Genomic DNA, 13,585 nt, shown 5'->3' with positions numbered 1-13,585 from the left:
GTTGCGCATAAATAGACGGAAAGACCTACTGTTATGTGATTACACAACTGACGATCATTCACTAGAAATATACATTTCTGTCAAATTAAAGTAATGTATATATTGTAATAGAAGAACTTCTTTGGCACTGCTTTACACCAAAATATAGCTACCTGCCTAGTCACAGTTTATTAGAACTATACTTGATTCAAAATTTCAGTGCGCCATATGATGTTAATATAATTGTTACTGTCATATTATTCATTTTATCTCACCTCTAGGCCGGCCGAAGTGGCCGTGCGGTTAAAGGCGCTGCAGTCTGGAACCGCAAGACCGCTACGGTCGCAGGTTCGAATCCTGCCTCGGGCATGGATGTTTGTGATGTCTTTAGGTTAGTTAGGTTTAAGTAGTTCTAAGTTCTAGGGGACTAATGACCTCAGCAGTTGAGTCCCATAGTGCTCAGAGCCATCTCACCTCTATGTTTCTCCCTGTATATAGCACACTATTTACTTGTAGCATTCACACAAGCTGGTTACTATATTTGTCAACTTCATCTGTAATATTATATGCTCATAATGTAAAGTTTATCTTTGTGTTTTAATTTTCATTATGTTATATCTGTTCTTTAAAAACAGTCATACTGTGAAGTCAAAGCAATCCGTACATCATAATATCTCTGAGAGAGAACATTTCTGGCACTGTTGTACTTATAAAACTGCAATCTTTGTGTCAACTTCACAGGTGGCAAATACTTTTTGCTGTGTGTGTGTGTGTGTGTGTGTGTGTGTGTGTGTGTGTGTGTGTGTGTGTGTGTGGTGCTTTGCACAATATGGTGATGTGCAAATCATATAAGTGCTGCATATATTTTGGAATATTTGAAAAATACAATCCTGGAACTTCGCAACAAAATTGCGCGTTATTTTCAATGGAAGTACCATAACTCTGTACTTCATCGTTTGGAGGTTAGTTATGTTCTTATGGGGCGCATCTAACACTGGTTTCTACCGTAGGGCACCAACACGCCAAGAACATTTCGCCACAGTGGAAGAATAAAAATCGAAAACTGACGATTATATAAAGTGCATCTTGTAAATCTTGTGAACAACCGTCTGATGATAGACTTGTCAGTTCGAAACCGGTTACGGCGCTATTTACTCAAATAAGTAGCACTATTAATAGTGGCTGGTTGCTGTCTTCTTCTTTGTAAGAATCAACCTACATTAATTTACAGATTAGCTCGCATAACAGAAAAGAATATTAACTTGCGTAGTGCAGCTAATGTCGGAGGTCCAGTGTGGGCTGAAATTATCGTAGGGCAGCGAAATTTGGCCGATATGCTAACGCGTTAATCCGGAACCGATTTACATTGGAAAAAAATTAGTTCAAATTTTGGCCACCAGATGCAAATCTGGTTCTGTACACTCTTTGCCTTGAGGGTAAGACATATACGCTGTCATCTGAAAAATCATAACGAGTGAACAGTATGGCTATCAAGAAGAGGGCGCCGCGCTCTGCTAGTGAAACTCTTTTATGGGGAAGACAGCATTTACAGTGCTGCATTGAGAAAGTAACCCCGACTGAAAGGTCTGAGGATAGGCCCGATGTCATTAAATGGTTTAAAAAAGATGATAATTAAATTCGAAACCACGGGTGAGCTTGGTGTGGCAGCTGGAAGGGGAAGGCGACTTGTCCCGTTGAAAGTTATTGACGAGCTTGCTGTTGCTGCAACTGACCATACAGTACGTGCCCCGGGTAGTGCTAGTGCTCGCGCAGCGTCACGAGAATTTTCCATCCTATGGTCAACAATAGGAAACGTTTTGCGGTCTATTTTACACTGGTAACCGTACAAGATCCAGATATTGCAGCAACTGAAACCTCATTATCCGAAAAAACGTTCTGAATTTGCTCTTCGATTTCTGTCGCGGATCAAAGATGATTACATGTGGCTGGGCAATATTCTATAGAGTGACAAGGACATTTTACACTACAGGGTGCAGTGAATACGCAGAACTGCCAAATTTGGGGTACTATTAAAGCAACATGTTGTGCACGAAGAGCTGTTACCCTCGCCGTATATGACTGTGTGGTGTGGTGTGGATTCACTAGCAGCTTTGTTCTCGGTCCACTCTTCTTTGAAGAGAATACGCCAAGAGGGCCTGTCAGGAGGGCCGTGACGTCTACAAGTTAGCGAGAACTCCTTGCAAAGCATGTGATTGCTTCTTCGGAAAAGCGCAACTTTGTCGAAACCACTGTTTTCACGCAAGACGGGCAATACCTCATGTCCCTTGCTTAATGCACATTTCCACGAAGTGCCATCTCCAGAGGTTTCCCAGACGCATGGCCTTAAAGATCACCTGATCTGTATCCATGTGACTTTTGGCTCTGGGTATATCTAAGAGAGCGCGTTTACCAGGGACATATTCGGCCGCTACCTGATTTGAAGACCAGTATACAGGAAAGCGTTGCTCAGATTCCACCGGAACGGTTTCGAGCAATTGTTAACCACGTCGTTTAACGGATGCAGCATCTGCTCGACGTCTACGTTGCTCATATTGAACACACTGTGTAAACGACGGGTAATAACAAAATCAATATTATGCCTTTGTCATTTGTTCGACTTTATCCGCCCACGTCCAGTTTCTTATCCATTAGGTATGGAAACAATTCTATACGGCTTTCTCGCATTCAGAAATGCACCTGGTGGCCAAAATTGGAATTAATTTTTTCCAGAGTAAATCGTTTCCTTAGAATACCCCGCCATTTGACTATATTTCTGTATTTTTCTTCTGTGCTGTCTAGATTTCGACTTTCACGCCATTATCGAGTACAATGTTAAATGCAGAAGCATGCAAATGGTGAGATATAAAAATGAAATTTAAAAGAAATATTAGATGCAACCTAAATAAAATTACGATATGCACTTGCTTCTTAAATCATTACCATCATTTCACTGTGTGCTGTACTGGATGACAAATACACAGTTCAAAACATTTGCTTAACATTGATATAAATGCCACAGGACGGTAATTTTGTATCACTTATGTTAATGTTAAGCAAATTTGTTCAACTGTGTATTTGCCATCCTCCACAGTACACACTGAAATAATATTAATGGTCTAAGAAGTAATTTACATCTCGTAATTTTATATCAGCTTGTATCTAACATTTTTTTAAAATTTTTTTAGTTTTTTCTATATATCTTACTATCTGTATATTCTTGTTTTTAGAATTGTACGAGATAATAGCGTGAAAGCGAAAATCTCTATTATGCAGAAGAAAAATCCCGAAGTGTACATTCAATTGGCGACGTATCCTTTCAAAAAGTACTGTTTGACTGTGGCTCACCACCCTCAAAAACTTTTTTAAATCGTTTCCGCATTAACGCAATCAAATATCTACCAAGTTTCGCTTTCATACGATAGTTGCGGCCCACAGTGGACCTATGTGAGTAGTGACACTTTAATTAAACTGACGGTAAAAAGCCGCAATACCAAAAATAATTACTGTACAGTAATGAAACTTCGGGAATAGGTTTGCTTAGGTAAAATATTCAAATGATTGACATTGCAAGCCGTTGCAAATGTGAAGGGCTGGTACAGTAATAACCGCTGTAATCGTAAGAATGTTGAACGCTTCACACAAACGTGCATGCTTTGTGTCATACAGGTAGCGAAAGTCAGTTTGTGGGATGGAGGTCGATACAGGGACGGTTAATACTGTTCGTGGAGGACGGTGGAGTTGTCGTCCAATCATATCCCATATGTGCTCTACTGGAGACAGATCTCGTGATCGAGAAGGCAAAGGCAACATGTCGACACTCTGTAGAGCATGTTGGGTTACAACAACGGTATGTGGGCGAGCTTTATCCGCTTGGAAAACACCACCTGGAATGCTGTTCATGAATGACAACGTGCCGGCCAGGGTGGCCGACCGGTTCTAGGTGCTACGGTCTGGAACTGCGCTACCGCTACAGTCGCAGGTTCGAATCGTGCCTCGGGCATGGATGTGTGTGATGTCCTTAGGTTAGTTAGGTTTAAGTAGTTCTAAGTTCTAGGGGACTGATGACCTCAGAAGTTAAGTCCCATAGTGCTCAGAACCATTTTGAATGACTGCAAAATGGGTTGAATCACTAGACTGACGTACAAATTAGCAGCCATGGTTCGTGGGATAGCAACGAGAGTGTTCCTGCTGTCATACGAAATCGCACCCCAGGTGTAGGTCCCGTGTGTCTAACACAGACTGGTTGGTTGCAGCCCATCAAAACGTGTGTGTGAATTCCTAATGAACCAAACAGCTGATCTCATCGGCCCCTAGACTTATACACTACTTAAACTAACTAATGCTAAGAACAACACACACACCTATGCCAGAGGGAGGACTCGAACCTCAGGGGCGTGCAGACCAACCAGCATCCTTCGGACCAATACACGGCCATATCTGCCACAGAGGCAGAACCAGTTTTCATCATAAAAACAACAGACCTCCGCCTTGCCTTCCACTGACTTTTCGCTTGACTTAAGTCGCAAATGGCGGTGGTTTGGAGTCTGTAGAATACACGCTACAGGTCGTCTAGCTCTGAACTATCCTTGAAGTAACCGATTTGTAGCGGTTCATTGCGTCACTGTGGTTTGTAGCAGTTCGCTGTGTCACTGTGGTGCCAACAGCTGCTCAAATTGCCGCTGCAGATGCAGTACCATGCGCCATAGCCATAGGCGGAACACAATGGTCTTCCCTCTCGGTAGTGCAACGTGGCCATCGGGAGCCCGGTCCGCTTGCGACTGTACATTCTAGTGGTCCCAGCTGCCAGCAATCATGTAGAGTGGCTGCATTCCTGCCAAGTCTTTCTGCATTATTACAGAGGGAGCATGCAGCTTCTCGTAGCCCAATTACACTACCTCGTTCAAACACAGTGAGGTACTGCTAATGGAGTCTTCGTCGCCTTCAAGGCGTTATTGATTACATAACTCACCACGTCTAATTCCAAAGGTAACTAACGAGCACGACTGTTTCAGCGTGTATTTAAAACAAACCTGACTAGCGTCCTCATAGCGAAGCTGCTAGTGTCACTCTTATTCGGCTGGTGCGAAATCTGAGCAGAAATCATCTTTCAGATGTCGAAACACCCCTACCAGCTTCTTCTGGGCCTTGCGATTTTACTACCGTCAGTGTATAGCCATTTGGTTCCAGAAACAAGAACGTAGGTTGACAAAAATAGCGGAATGGCGCTAGAAATGCATGCTTAAACGTAAATGCAGGTTGTGCCGATATATTTGATCAGGAATGGAGTCTTTGCAACGTCATCAATACGCTGCAAGTGTCAGCCCTGGAGCGCATTATCTCGGACCTCAGTGCATTCAACGTGGGAAAATTGTTGGTGTCGTCTGGCTTTTTAATTAAATAGCCGAAGCGTTTGTTGTTTGAAGAGGCACCGCATCGAAGATTTATACTGTATAGAGAAAGCTAGGCCACAACGCGCAGGAAGGTATGCGTTGAATGATCGTGACGGACGGCCATTGAACAGGATTGTGACGGAAAATAAGAGGATGACAGCTGCAATCGTCACTGTAGAACTGAATGTCGCACTCCGAACCCTGTCAGCACAACAGTAACACGAAGGGAGTTCCACAAGCAGCGAACTGCCGGGCGAGCGGAAATTCCAAAACCGCTCATCAGTGATGCTAATGCCCGTAACAGGAAAACGTGCATAAAACCTGGACTGTGGAGCTATGGAAGAAAGTTTATTTCTTATTTGAAACAGTTTCCAACTTCCAGTCGAGTTTACGTGCCAAGAGGGAAACGTGGCGCGAATTTGCTGATGATTTGAGCAGCCAACGGGGCAGCCCCAAGGTTATTCTGAAAGATCGCAATACTGCCAATGATTACGTGAACATTTTGGCTGATCAGATTCATACAAAAGTACACTGTTTGTCCCGCAAAGGTGATGACTGGGCCTTGTTCAAAGAGTTCGCTTCGTCCAGCACTGACTTCGTGAGCCCCTGGTCACCACAGTCATCAGATTTAAGCATTACTGAAAATTACACTGAAGCGCCAAAGAAACGTATAGGCAGGCATATTCAAATACAGAGATATGTAAACAGGCAGAATAAGGCACTCCGGTCGGCAACGCCTATATAAGACTGAAAGGGTACAGTACCGCCCGACATTGAAAATAGGTACAACATTCTTCGTTATTCTTGTCAGAACAACATATTTTTTGTAATAATAACTCAATTTCACTTAATACACCGAAGCCGGATACCAGTGTAGGAAAGAATGACAATTTATTTATTTAACTGATCACATGTCCACTCCCACAAAATAAATACCTACACCCAATTTGGTGAGATCTGTGAAATGAATGAACGTATAGTCGTCTGTTAACCTTAGATAGTGAATGTACCATATATGATCATCTTTGAGACGGTCCTTTGGTCACCTTTGGTGGAACCAAAGAGACGAAATTTACCTGAGCTTTGAGCGCCTCAAATGTGGCTGATCAATACGGTAGCAAGGTGCTCCCCCACCATGATGGAGGTGCGAGCTGACCTGAAGAACGGCCATGTTTCAGCATTCTGGCGCTGGATCTTGTGTTGGTCAGACCTGTCTTAGGTGTGCTCTGTAAAGACAAAAGAGTGGAGAGAATGGTATGCATGTGGTATACTTAAGAGATGTTTGTAATAATTATTTCTCTATTTCAGGAACTTTTGGGGGCAGAATCAAACGACAGGCAGGTAATATTAATGGGATCGTAGTAATCTTCGGAAGTGACCAACGGTCACAATGAAACCACGTGTAGCAATAAGTTGAAATACTTCCGAGTGCTAAGGTTAAGCTGAATTACTGGCGTGTGTACTATAAGTTGGAAATATTTAAGGAATGGTGTGTGCAGGACTTGAAATTAGAGACGAGTACTCCCACGTAGTGAGTACTGTGTGAGTCTCAATCCGTGTATGAGACAAAGGATACAGAGAAGTACTTGTCCATGGTATCAGTTGAGGACTCGCGCGTGTGACGAATATGTTCTTAATATTACTTTGCATGTTATGTTTCCGTGTGACGCTTGATTCAAACTATAATACTCTGAGAGTGAAGCAAAGTGAGTCAGCCATCTATCTAGCAACGCCACTTGGCTTGCATTGCACAGGAAGACGTGCGTATATCCTCCAGAGTTCATAGTAGGAAAGAAAAGTAATGAAGTGGGGCAGTGTCGTGTGAAACTGGGATGAATACTAATTGAAGTGGGAAAGCTGAAAGTGATGTGATTATAACGTTGTGACTATTCCTTGTGTTGTATTCAATGTTGCCAGTATGGTGTTTTTCATGTAATTTAAGTATGTGTGGTTTGCATGCGAGAGTAGCAAGATAGGTTCAGAGGCAGTGGGTTATGCATGATCCTTTTTGTACCGCTCGGTCTGGAGGAAATTTTCGTGATGATGGGTGTGAGAGTCGAAGGGTGAGATGTAGCAAAAGATCCACCATCCTATCCAGAAAGTGCACTGTAGCGTTAAATAATTACGAGACCATAAGATAGAGAACCACCAATGTAAAGCCATGCCCACTGGGCGGCGTTTCTCGTGTGCAATTGTTGTATAAAATGTAATGGTGTGTTTAATCTTTGAATCATAATATAATTTATCGGAATAAAAAGGATAGTGAAAAGAATAAGATTGGTGGCCTTGTTCTTCAAGTAGTGTGTAGTCACGATACACAGAATTTGTAATGTGTGCGCCATTCATATTCAGTGCGACGGCCACGTGCTGATCAAAGCCGTTGGGTAAGAAAGAAAATGTGGTATTGCCAGAGTGTAGTGAACAATCAGAGTTGTGTAAATTACTAATAGTCAAATGTGCGTTATCCGTTTCCGTTGCGTAATGTTCAAACATGAGAATAATTTGTAGTTTAATTGTGAATACTAGAGCTCATAATCAGTCATTGAGAAATATGAATAAATCCATACGCATGGCAGACCACTCATCTTGAGGGCCTGACTGCTTGATGCCACAGTATGAGCAAGGCATGTGGGTGCCTCTCATAATTTCGACCCAAAATCCAGCGCCAGAATGCTGAAACATGGCCGTTCTTCAGGTCAGCTCGCACCTCCATCATGGTGGGGGAGCACCTTGCTACCGTATTGATCAGCCACATTTCAGGCGCTCAAAGCTCAGGTAAATTTCATCTCTTTGGTTCCACCAAAGGTGACCAAAGGACTGCCTCAAAGATGATCATATATTGCACATTCACTACCTGCGGTTAGCAGACGACCATACGTTCATTCATTTCACAGATCTCACCAAATTGGGTGTAGGTATTTATTTTGTGGGAGTGCACATGTGATCAGTTAAATAAATAAATTGTCATTCTTTCCTACACTGGTATCCGGCTTCGGTGTATTAAGTGAAATTGAGTTATTATTACAAAAAATATGTTGTTCTGACAAGAATAACGAAGAATGTTTTACCTATTTTCAATGTCGGGCGGTACTGTACCCTTTCAAGACAACAAATGTCTGGCGCAGTTGTTAGATCGGTTACACCTGCTATTAAGGCAGGTTATCAAAATTTAATTGAGTTTGAACGTGGTGTTATAGTTGGCGCAAGAGTGATGGAACACAGAATTCCTTGGTAGCGATGAAGTTGGGATTTTCCCGTACGACCATTTTACGAGTGTACCGCGAATATCAGGAATCCGGTAAAACATCAGATCTCCGACATCACAGCGGCCGGAAAAAGATCCTGCAAGAACGGGACCAACGACAAGTGAAGAGAATCGTTCAGCGTGACAGAAGTGCAACCCTTTCGCAAATTGCTGCAGATTTCAATGACGGGCAATCAACATGTGTCAACGTGCGAACCATTCAACGAAACATCATCGTTACGGGCTTTCGGAACCGAAGGCCCACTCGTGTACACTTGATGGCTGCACGATACAAAACTTTACGAATCGCCTAGGCCCTTCAACACCGTCTGGAAACATGTTGCCTGGTCGGACGAGTCTCGTTTCAAATTGTATCGAGCGGATGGACGTGTACGGGTATGGAGACAACCTCATGAATGCATGGGCCCTGCACGTCAGCAGCGGACAGTTCAAGCTGGCGGAGGTTCTGTAATGTTGTGGAGCGTGTGCAGTTGGACTGATACGGGACCTCTGATAACGTCTAGGTACGACTGTGACAGGTGAGGTGGTACGTAAGCATACTGCCTGATCACCTGCGTCCATTCACGTCCGTTGTGCGTTCCGACGGACTTGGGAAGTTCCAGCAGGACAATGCGACATCCCACACGTCCAGAATTGCTATAGAGAAACCCCAAGAACAATCTTCTGAGTTTAAACACTTCCGCTGGCGTCCAAACCCCCCAGACCTTAACATTATTGAGTATATCTGGGGTGCCTTGCAATGTGCTGTTCAGAAGAGATCTCCACCCTCTCGTACACTTACGGATTTATGGACAGCTCTGCAGGAATGTGTCAATTCCTTCCAGAACTACTTCAGACATTAGTCGAGTCCATGCCACGTCGTGTCGCGGCACTTCTGCGCGCTCGCGGGGGCCGCACACGATATTAGGCAGCTGTACCAGTTTCTTTGGCTCTTCAGTGTATTTACCAGAAGGTTGTGTGATCGCTGTCAACCTCCATCATAGTTACATAAGATCACCACTATTTTGCACGAAGAATGGTATGAGATTGTCTTGAAAGCCATGCAGGACCTGTTTGGAAGTTGTTTTAAATGCCAACGGATTTTAAACACCGTATTAGGCATGATAATGTGTTGTGGTTTTCATTTTTCCATATTTCTGCACACCCCCTCAATGTTATCCTTTAGCTGCAAATAAAGTTCAAATTAAAAAAAAATCTATGGAACAGATGGATTTCGGCAGACAGGACCTTTTTAGCTTATTTTCAAATTTAGTTTATAGAAAAATCAGCTGTCAGACTGAGATTCATTGGAAGAATCCGAAGGAAATATAATCAACCCGCGAAAGAGATAAATTAAAGCACCAGAATTGGAGGAAACCAACACCGAAATTGATTCTTAGAATGTGTGTACTTACAGAAATTTTTATATGAAATCTTTTATTTTTCTGAAAACAGCTATTAGTAAGCTGCACCTCTGAGTGAGGCAGGACGCCGAAGCAGCTGAGAACCTAGGCCATTCTTTGCTGGTCTCAGTTGCGGCGTAAACAAGCTCATAAAGTAGGCGATGTGCAATTCTCAAATTAAGTTGTTATTACACTCTAAGTTCAAGCAGTACTTGTCTCATTCAGCCACTTATCGCGAGAAAATCATATTACCAGCCCAGCCATAGAAATCACTTACTTACAGTCATGTTTTCATCGTAGAAACGTATTACGTCAAGCGTGCTACGGTTCACTCTGGTTATAACTATGATCTCCTTATGTTTACTCTTCCCCTTCTCCTCGCTGTTCTCTTTTCGAGGTACTTTACATGCCTTTTGCAGGGTGATATTCGCAGCCGAAATGGTGGAACAGTGAATGGTGTCGTACCCTCTTAATTTTGGACCCCGTGGTCGAAACCCAATTATTACTTTTGTTTTTATTTTTGATTTATATGGCTATGTTTGTAGGTGATTATTACAGGAATGTTGCCCAGTATATAATGATTTAACGCTGTCCTTATTCGTCTACTAATTGAATGTCAGGCGAATAAATTAAAAAAAGGATAAACGATCTGAAATTGTTTTCGATGAAATTCCTGTGGTCTATCTTGATTCATAATCAGCTGCAAGAGCCAGTTTTCGGGAAATGTGATCCATTGTGCATGTTTTGCCGCGAAATAATTGTCAGTGCGTGAAATCTTCAGCAATGTTAAAGATGTTTCTTTCCCGAGCGAGATTCATACGAAGAAATCACTTGGGCAAATCTGCCTCCTCGCGATGCTCGTTTTGTTCGGAATATCTGTTTCGAATGTTTGAATGATCGGTATGGTTCAAGGGAATACGTTAAATCTTCTTGAAGAGTAAATATATGAATAAAATATAACATTTAATGAAAGAATCGATATGCGAAGGAAGTACCTGAATATGAGAAATTAAAAATATTATAACCGCTAAACATACCGAACACACATATATTGCATAATAAATATAACATCATTCTACGGACATGCTAGATAAATGATAAAATAAATAAAGAGAATAATCGTGTTTCGAACATGAAGCTTAAAATTTTCAAGCGGCCACGCTAACCACTTTTTCATTTTTTATTTTATTTTTATTTATTTGTTTTATTTTATTTATTTATTTTTGCGCTTACTGTGTACATATATGCATAGTTTTGACTCTGATACCTACATCAGGATATTTTATAATCTGAAGATAGCAGTAGCCGAAGTCGGTAATAGTGAATTGTCAAGCACACGATAAATGTCAGTCTTTTGTGGTAAACTGCAGCAATTGCTGCTAGTGTAAAATAAGCGCTAAACGAAGCTTGTGAACGTGAATGGCGGATGTAGCTAGTAGAGGTCAAAAATCATCTTCGCCCTAACAGCACCACATTATGACGACTACTGGAATGAAATTGTTGTCTGCTCCGTTAGCATCCGCAGTGCTCCAGCCAGAAAATGAACTCATGAAGCCATCTTTTGAAGGGTAACGTTCCGAGGCCTGCGAAAACTACATCCCATCCGCTTACCAGGTTTTCTTTTTAGGTTTCGCTTGCGGACTTTAGTGGTAGAAAGAAGAATGGCAAATGCGGAAAAAAGGAATCCTCATAGTATATGAACGGTGCGTGGAACACTTACCCGCGACAGGCAAAGATCCCGAGTTCGAGTCACACAGTTTTAATCTGCCAGGAAGTTTCATATCAGCGCACGTTCGGCTGCAGAGTGAAAATTTCATTCTGGAACAATAAGTACAGATTAGTTCATGACAAGTTCTGCATTTATTTTCTTTAGTGATGATAGCAGCAATGCAGTTACAATTTATTCCCATTTGATGGCTAGGAATCATAAGTTTAGTATAGATAGTAGCAGTCTCCTATCTCTTGTCTGCGCAACCAACCTGACAGAATTTTTTATTTCAACAGGTCTCGTCAAACAGTGTTATATATATTTGTTTATGCAACAGGAGTGTTATATTGTGATTTTGCAACTTTTCCACAGTTCTTTAGCAGTGCCGTTGGAGTGCGTACATAATAGTTTGTGTTGTGTTTTTCTGTTGTAGATAGTTGCCTACAGATTACGTATTGCAATTTTGGAGCAGCTTCTTTTGTAGGCTCCCATATTCGTGAGCGTATGAAAATACATTGTGTTATGATATATTTTTGTTTATAATCTTTGTTATACTTATTTACTTACTCGCGAACACTTGTTAAGAGGCTTAAGACAATCTTCTCATGACATATTTATTTTTCTCATAAGAGAACTTTCACTAAATAATGACCAGAATTTTTTTCTTCGAGAAGGCACATAATTTCTAAATGCAATAAACTTAAATTAATGTTTGCTCTGTATATGGCATATTCTTCACTATATTTTAGTTAGTAATAGAATTTTAGCCGATGTTGAAATTTTTAGCAATAATTAATTTACGTTTTAAGAAAACTTTGATACGATATCTTAATGAAATTTTTTCGTTCATAATGCTATGTTCTGTCTTTATTTATTTTCTTACATTCCCCTTATGTACCTGAGCATATAAAAATTAATCTCTTGTTTATTTCATCAGTAAGCTGTTATTTTCTTACCTTACTAAATAGTAAGCTTAACTTTCGATCTCCTGTTGGTTTCGAATAGCACAATGGTTAGGTATGTGTTACAATCCGAATAAAATGTGAATTCCTTTTTTTCATTTCAGATCAGTCAACATCAACGCAGCTCTTTCTGTTTCAAGCTGTTGTTCAACACGACCCTGTTGTTACAGTCTTTTAGGTTAGTGGGATTTTACTTTTTCTGCTTTTTATTACTTACGCATGTCTGGTTCTGTACAAGATCACTAAAAGCCAAGTTTTATCGACGTTTTGGTCGGGATAGCAACGTTTGCCTTCCTCTGCTTTTTTCTTTTTTCAAAAACTTTTTTTCGTAATTTTCTCTCTGTGATCACATGCCTTTAAACATCGTTATAATGCACATTTACAGGTAGTTGTTATATTTAAACAGTAATGTTTGTACGCTATCTTATAAACTTGTTGTTGTTAAGACAAATTATTCACTCGCTACGGCGGTTCTAAGTTAACGTGTAGATTAATAATAACTCACTGCGGCAAATGTTATGAACCTGCACTCTGGTTCTTGTATTCCTCTACATGGAATTCTAATTCCAGCATCAGTCAACGGCAATTTAATCTGAACTTTGTCCCAGTTTACTTTCTCATACCTAACTGGAGAACAGACGTTCCGTGCTACTGTGCTTTCACACAGCTCAAATTGTTTCACTCTTTGCAAACACTGTTTCAGTGCGCTAGATAAATAATTAGTCCCACATCTGTCAGGCCACCAATTTTCTTATAACAAACAATTCCCTGTAATCTCCTGGTCATACCATGAGAATTTTGTGCCACAGCACATCTGATCGTAGTAATTCAGTTCTATCACTCTTCGTAGGGTACTTGAGGTTTTCCCAATTAGTAGTATTCCCTCTTCCAAAATTATG

At 41.2% G+C, this 13,585-nt stretch overlaps 1 long non-coding RNA gene across 1 annotated transcript in view; it reads left to right on the top strand.

The window, feature by feature from the left end:
* Positions 1-12,869, top strand: part of LOC124777605 — a 277,536-nt gene extending 264,667 nt beyond the window's left edge. Inside the window, exon 3 of the long non-coding RNA XR_007015756.1 lies at positions 12,791-12,869. This is a non-coding gene — a long non-coding RNA (uncharacterized LOC124777605). The remainder of the gene's footprint in view (positions 1-12,790) is intronic.
* Positions 12,870-13,585: the final 716 nt, after the last annotated feature.

This window comes from Schistocerca piceifrons, chromosome 2, assembly GCF_021461385.2.
Source record: "Schistocerca piceifrons isolate TAMUIC-IGC-003096 chromosome 2, iqSchPice1.1, whole genome shotgun sequence".
In the NCBI taxonomy this organism is placed as follows: Eukaryota; Metazoa; Arthropoda; class Insecta; order Orthoptera; family Acrididae; genus Schistocerca; species Schistocerca piceifrons.
The sequence above is the reverse complement of the archived record's forward strand: the minus strand, read 5'-3'. Positions and strand labels throughout refer to the sequence as shown.